General features: G+C 57.1%; 1 pseudogene; it reads left to right on the forward strand.

The window, feature by feature from the left end:
- The first annotated feature begins 2,245 nt into the window (after positions 1-2,245).
- On the forward strand, positions 2,246-6,981 carry LOC139033688 (coiled-coil domain-containing protein 24-like; annotated as a pseudogene).
- Positions 6,982-7,521: the final 540 nt, after the last annotated feature.

Consider the following 7,521-nt stretch of genomic DNA (forward strand, 5'->3'; position numbering starts at 1 on the left):
TCAATGCACACACACTCAAGATCACTGCACTCCAATTATCAGTACGGCACATAAAACTTTGACTGGGTCACCACATGACTGCGTGTGTACACTGTTCGCAGGGTGAGAGCATAGGCTTTGGAGACTGGCCAACCTATGTTCAAGCTCAGGTTCTACCACTTATTAGTTCTTTCACCTTGGGCAAATTATTTAATCTGCCTGATCCTCAGTTCTAGAAAATGGAGATGGCTCCTACCTTGGAAACATGATATGAGGAAGGCATAAAGACAGCACTTTGTTTGGACAGATGTGCTGTAACAGCCATGGATGGATTTTGTCACCAGAGGGACCAGGACTTCAAGATCTCAGTGCGGGCTGCTGGAAGAAACCCTGCCAGGAAGCCTAGGATTCCTGGGGAGTCTGGAGTCAAGCGCAGACTGGGATGGGGTGGGGAAGGGGCTGCACAGACTCTGGAAACCCCAGCAAGGCTCCTGGGCCAGCCGGGAGCTGCTCCTGGGCCGGGTGGGCCCCTGATAGGCTCCTGGCCTTCCCTAGGAAGGAGGATGAGCACTCACTATATACCAGGCCCTCTTCCATGCCTACTTCACCCTGTTTAATCCCCACCACAGTACTGTGAGTGGTAGCCAGTACCAATAGTCTTTTGTTGAGGGATATTGGGGAAAGCGAGGTTGCGGTTTACCTGGCTATCAAGTGGAAGTCCTGGGATAAGAATGCAGGCAGCCATGGCTGTCTTGGGGACTACTCCCACCCCCTTTCTGGGGCTCTGCCAGGGCTTCCTTCCCCGGGCCACGTGCTCGCCTCATTCTCTGCTCTCTGCACTGCCTGTCCTGGAGCCACACACGTCCTGCCTGCCTTCCCCGGGCCACGTCCTAGCCTCATTCTCTGCTCTCTCCACTGCCTGCTCTGGCCACACACGTCCTGCCCTGCCTTCCCTGGGAAAGTCCTTGCCTCATTCTCCGCTCTCTTCACAGGTCTGGAGGCCTGTACTCAGAAGCGTGCTAGAAACTAACCCTGTGAGTGTGGTCCGGGACTCCAGAGCCCCTCACCCTCCACCACCATGGAAGGAAAAGGTGCCAAAGGGATGCTGGTGAATACAGGGACCAGGCTGCAGCGAAGGGTGGGGGTCATGAGCACTGGCTGTCCCTTCTGTGGCCTGCTGTCAGCTGCTGGCCCTGACAGGAGGGCCTAGGAGGCTCCAGGGGGCCCCAAGTCTGGCACTGCCAGGACCCTGAGTGCTAGGGCTATCGCACTCAGGAGGCAGGCCCAGGCAGGCAGCCCCTCACCCAGCAGGTGAGATGCTGCCGTGGTTCGGAGCCCACAGCAGGCAGATTCTGCTACAGAGCCCGAAAGTCATGCTGGGAGGCAGGAAGCACAGTCCTGTTCTTTTCATCACAAGATGCCTTGGAAGGCAGGCTGCAATCGGTCCTGCCGGGAGGGCTGTCCCGTGGCTGACACCCCCCACCCTCATCACAAGATGCCTTGGAGGGCAGGCTGCCGTCGGTCCTGCCGGGAGGGCTGTCCCGTGGCTGACACCCCGGCACCCTCATCACAAGATGCCCTGGAGGGCAGGCTGCCGTCGGTCCTGCCAGGAGGGCTATCCTGTGGCTGACACCCCCCACCCTCATCACAAGATGCCCTGGAGAGCAGGCTGCCGTCGGTCCTGCCGGGAGGGCTGTCCCATGGCTGACACCCCCCACCCTCATCACAAGATACCCTGGAGAGCAGGCTGCAGTCGGTCCTGCCGGGAGGGCTGTCCCGTGGCTGACACCCCCCACCCTCATCACAAGATGCCCTGGAGGGCAGGCTGCCGTCGGTCCTGCCGGGAGGGCTGTCCTGGGGCTGACACCCTGGCACCCTCATCCTGTGCTCTGCCTGCTGGGGGGAGCATTCATGTAGGGGCTGGTCAAGGAGTCCTCAGAGACTGATTTTTCCCTTCTTCCACTCTAAAAATAGCATAGAACATTTCATGTTGAATCCTTTAGTGAGGTCTTTCAGGAAACATCCTTCTCCCTTTTCCCCAGGTCACAGCTCTTCACTGCCCACTGCCTCAGAGCACAGGAGAGGTGGTGCGAGCAGAAGATAAGAGCAGGGCCAACTCATGGATGGATGGCTCATGGATGCATGGAGCTGGCCAGCTCTGGAATCAGAAGCCAGGAAGATACCCCAAGGGCGGTCGTTGTATTCCTTCTCTGGGGGTATTGTCTCAAGAAGCAGTGAGACTGGGCAGCCACCGGGGAGGAAGCCGATGGCAGAGCACAGCCCCGCCCTTGGCTCCTCCCTTCCCCACACGGATTCTCCTGTTGCCATTCTCATTAGGTGAGACACTGATGACCTCGGGTCTCTTGCTGAGCCCTCCCCAGACAAGCCCTGTCTCTCACCAGGGATTTCTGGGACACTTAAGACCTCGGTCCAGAGAAAAGCTGTTGGGGAGGGAGCCAAACAGGTGTGCCCCAGGCTCTGGACCCTCTCTCTTTTGCCTGGTTCTGAACTTCCAGCAACCAGCCCCTCAGGCCCGCTCTGGTCTGCCCACTCCTGATTGGAATAAGTCTGTATGAATTAGGCTTCTCAAAGTATTCCTGAGCCAGCCTGAGCTCTTTAGTGCTCAGATGTGGGCAGAGGCGGAGGTCTCAAGATCCGCATACTTGCTAGGGGGCGAGTAGATGCTGTGATAGGATCCAGACTGGCTTCCTTCTTGCCAGACATGCTGGAATTGCCATGGGCCTGTAGCAGAAAGTGGAGTGTGGCTCTGCCCGTCCCTCCATGGAGATTCTGAGTCCCATGAAACTTAAGAAACCCTCTGAGTGACCCTGAAAGGACTGGGGCAGGTAGGCAGGGGTGATGTGGGACCCACGTGGGCAGCACAGAGAGCCTGAATCCCAAGGTCCCAGAACCCCTGCCGGGGCTGAGCTTCCCAGACCCCAGGCTCTGCCGGCTAGCCCGTCTGTGGAAGGGAATGCCGCCTTGGGACACCTGTTCCCAGCACCAGGATGTGCCTAAAGATAGCCAGAGTGTAGTTTCCTTCGTGCCCTTTGACCTTTGACATCTGCCCATTGCTGCTGCGTCTGAGGCTCCATAGCAGGTCCCCTGGGCACCCCTAGTGGTTGCTCGAGATTCTATTCCTGCGTCTTTCTCAGTTCTGCTTATGACCCTGGGCTACACTGTTCTCAGGACTCAGGTGGAACCAGTGCTGCCTCCATGTAGCGCTTGTCTCTGAGGAGCGCCATCCCTCTTAGCTAACCTGGGCAGCTGTACCTGGACTTCTTTAGCTGCCGTGGTCCCCAAAGGGCAGATCATGAAGGATGCTCCTTCTCTAGAGGCCATGGTGGGGCAGAGCAGAGGGAGCTGAGGGCCATGCGTGTAAACCAGGGGCACTGGGGCCCTCCCAGGTCTGTGACTCCTGCTGCCATTTGTGTCCTGGGATGCAGGAGTGGGCAGCTGGCCCTGGCCATGAGGTCCTCCCTTCCATCCCCCTTTGCCCAGGCTTGGGCGTGAAGACATGGGCCCCTGCGTCTCCTCAGTGTCTACCATGTGTCATCCTTGGAGCTTCTGCTGGGCTCTCCATGTGGCAGGTGCCCCATGGAGGTTAAGTCACTTCCCAGCATGTGCCCAGGCCCACATGCCTGCCGCACCTGTTCCTCCCCCTGACTCCCAGCCCAGATGGTCTCTGCCAGGCCAGCTCAGCTGCCTCCTTCACTCCTCAGCAGCTCCTAGGACAGGGCCATGCAGGAACCCAGCTGGCCGGGGTGCTTCGAAGCCTGGGAGCAGCTGGGATGCTTGGTGGCACCAGGGGTGGGGCTGGGGGTGGGGTGATTCCTTTAATGGAGACCTAGTACCTCTATTTATACAGATGTAGGGGCAGGTTGCCTGGGGCTCAGAGGACAGGGAGCTGGTAGAGAGGGACCCAGGACAGGAAAGCCCCACTGGGTCAGCTTTAATCCCATGGTCTCACACAAATTCCAACTCAGTCCCCTTCCCTCTGGGCATGGAGGAGCTCCTGGTCTCAGGCTGACACTTCTACAGCTACCTGCGGTAGGGGTCAACCCATGAAGGCTGCAGAAGCCCAGGAAACATGTGCCAGTCCTGGGAGCTGGGTTCAGTCTGGGTTCTAGAGTACGAGGAACAGACTCCCAGACCGATACAAAGAGAAGCACTTTACAGGAAGAGGGAGAACTACCGGCAGATAGGAGTGGATGCAAAGACTTCATCCAGTGGCCAGTTTTCCCTCAGGCTGGGATAGCCAGCATGCGAGGACTGGGTTAGAGAGGGCTAGGGATTGAATGAGGTAAATGAGCAGCAGTGTGTTCATCCGTGAATGGTAGCAACTTATGTCTCACACATCCTTATGAAGGGGGTGATGGCCCCATTTTGCAGATGATGATACTAAAGCTCAAAAAAGATGATTGACTTTCCCAGACTCACACACAGGAAAGGGTGGCACAACCCATGTGCAATCCCAGGCTCCAGATCTCCTTTTAGTACCATCTTGTGTTGCCTTTGTGAGAAAGCACAAAAATTGTCTAGGAGAAGTGGCGTTTGTGTCCTGAAGGCCTGGGGTGAAGCAGCATGGGAGAGTGAGGTTGACTTCATCTGCCAGCAGCTGTCACCAGGACCTCAGCATCATCAAGGACCAGCTGAACGTGTCCCACATTGACCAGGTTGCTGGACACCTGTGGTGAGGCCCCCAAGTGTGTGCAGTGTGGGTGGAGACAGGGAGGGTGGGACTGCAGATGGACCCTGATGTACTGGGACTACTGGGAGGAGAAGGGAGGGAACACACCTGGCCGGGAGACCCAGGAGAATGGGGCTGAGAGGTGGAAAGGGCAGGATGCTGATGAGGTTGCTGCCAGGAATCAGTCAAGTACAGATGCCTACATGGGCCTTGGCTTGAGGACTTTTATTCTGGGAGGTGGAGAAGAGATGACACACAGAAGTTTTTAAAGCAGGGGCATGGCTGTGATGCGGGAGAGAATGGAGGCAGGAGGACCCGCAAGTCTAGTCCCATCGTGTAGAAGGGAGACTGCTGCTCCCCAGGGTGGGCACTGGGAGGCGGGCAACAAAACAGGACACACCCTGCCCAGAAAGAAGCTGGCGGGGCTGCAAGGCTGTGCTGGAACAGCATGAGGGCAGCAGAGGGAGAGGTGGACTGAGATAGGAGGGCCTAGAGGAGGCTCCTGGGGAGGCCGGGGGTTGGGATCACGTGGAGGGCTCTGCTGAGACCCTGGCCTGCAGTGCTGCTTCTGTGCTGCACTGTCCATGTCCCAGGGCCCTCCTGGAGGAAGAGTGCTGTGCGCTGGAGAGGGAGATGCCCATCCTGCAGGTGAGCTGCAGGCCTGGTCCACCCCGCCCCAGCCCTGATGCTGAGCATAGACACCTCTGTCTCTCACCCAGGGCATGAGATCCACACGCGTGTGTGTCTGTGTGTCTGTGCCTGCAGAGGCTGCGTGAACCCTGGGTCTGTTTTTCCTGTGTGCACACTTCTTAGTTTCTTTTTTTTTTTTCCATTTATTTTTATTAGTTGGAGGCTAATTACTTTACATCATTGACAGTAGTTTTTGTCATACATTGAAATGAATTAGCCAGGGATTTACATGTATTCCCCATCCCGGTCCCCGCTCCCACCTCCCTCTCCACCCGATCCCTCTGGGTCTTCCCAGTGCACCAGGCCCGAGCACTTCTCTCATCTGTGTGCACACTTCTTATGTGTGTGATCCCTAAGTACGTGAACCCATATTCCAGTTGAGTCCCTAAGTCCGAGGTCAGCACTTTTAGATCAACTGCTGGGTCGGCCTAGGTCTTTTGCCTCCTTCTCTTCCCCAAGTCTGGGTTCAGGCCTGCCACCCCCTTGCCAAGCTCAGCTTTTCAGGGAGAGGCTGGTGTTCCTCTCAGGAGTGCCCCCAGGTGGTTGGGAGGAAGAGACTGCACATGCTGGTTCCTGCACCCGGCCATGGGGATCCTGGCCTGGGCACCCTGCCCCGCCCCTGCCGTAAATCTAGGCACTGAGCCAGCTCTCCCTGCAACGCTGCCTGGAAGACGAGTATTCAGGGGCCCCTGGCCCTCTGAGGCAAGCCTAGAGCCCACCCTGGCAGGTGAGGACCCTAGCAAGTCCCAGAGCACCCAGCACTGCACTCCCCCCACTTCCCCCCCACCCACACCCATCCCACCTTGCTCTTGTAACACCCTGGAAGACTGGGCACTGTGTCTCAGGCAGAACCTCTCCTCCAGAGCTAAAGGAACAGAAGGCAGCCAGGCAACAGGAGCTGCAGGCACCCCTGAGTCCTTCCTGTGTCTCCCCCAGCCACAGGTAACCCAGAGCAGACAGACAGCTGGATGGGGCAGGCTGAGGGGCAGGCCACGGCCCCCTCACAGCTACTCCCTCCCATTCAGGCCACAGCCCTTGGGGTCCTCCAGCCAGGGCACTGGACTCCTGCCTTGCCTCCACGGGGCTGCTGGAGTTTGGGCCAGGCTTCTCCAGTGCTGCCTGCCCGCTCCCCTCTGGAGCGCTGCCCCAAACCTCGCGGCCTGGCCGCCACCTGCTGCTGGGGACGGAAGATTCAGTGCCTCCCCGGGAAAAGGCCAGCTTCTACTCTGACGTCCAGTGCAGCGCCCCAGGCCCCAACCTGAAGGGCTGCTCAGGAAGGAGGCTTCAGCTTCGGCTGGAACTCGTCCTGTCTGCTCCTGCTCTCTTTCAGCTGCCAGGGTCCAGCCCACTTCTGATCTAGTCTAGGATGAGCCCTCCCCAGGATTCCACTGCTGTCTGTCTGTCTGTCTGGCCCTCACCCTACCTTCTCAGCAGGTCCTCAGTGTCCGGTCCTGACTGTCACAGCCTCTGGCCTTTCTCCTCCCAGGCATCCCCCCAAAGGCCTGGCAGGAGGAGGTCTTGTCCCAGCCCTGACTCATGTCCCGCTGGAGGACCCAGACAAAGCAGAGCAGCAGCTCAGAGACAGGAATAGAAATTTCATTAAAATCTATGGACTTTAAAAACCTAGTGGTACGCTGTCATGTTCTTACAGACCGGGACCTGGGGACTGGAGTCGATGAGAAGAGGGACGCAGGGGACCCAAGTCTCGAGTGAAACAAGGGTGCTTTATTTGCAGAAACGCATGTTTATATATCTTCATACAAGGCAGCTTTAGGCAGTAAAAAAAATTGAACAAAAACAAAGCCAAGCAAATAACAATCTTCAAAGGGCCAGAAAGCATTCCATATCTTGAGTAAGAGGGGCATAACTGAATAGATTACATTTAAGTAAGGTCACTGAAGGGAGTCACTGAAAGGAATCCAAGCAGGTGCCCTTTCTCATGATCTCAGTCCTGAGAACTGCGTGCAGCTCTGCTCATTCCTGTTTTCCAGGAACTGATAAGGAATAGAGAATCCTTGAGAAATGGCACACAAAAGAAAAGAATAACATATTGGATCCCTTAAAGCTGAACGTCCCCTGACAATATGCAGATGGTTGGGGGTAGGAGGCACACCGTTATTGCTACAGAGGATTAGAGGCTGCTCTTCCGGGGCTGTCATTGC

Source organism: Odocoileus virginianus, unplaced genomic scaffold, assembly GCF_023699985.2.
Source record: "Odocoileus virginianus isolate 20LAN1187 ecotype Illinois unplaced genomic scaffold, Ovbor_1.2 Unplaced_Scaffold_33, whole genome shotgun sequence".
Classification (NCBI taxonomy): Eukaryota; Metazoa; Chordata; class Mammalia; order Artiodactyla; family Cervidae; genus Odocoileus; species Odocoileus virginianus.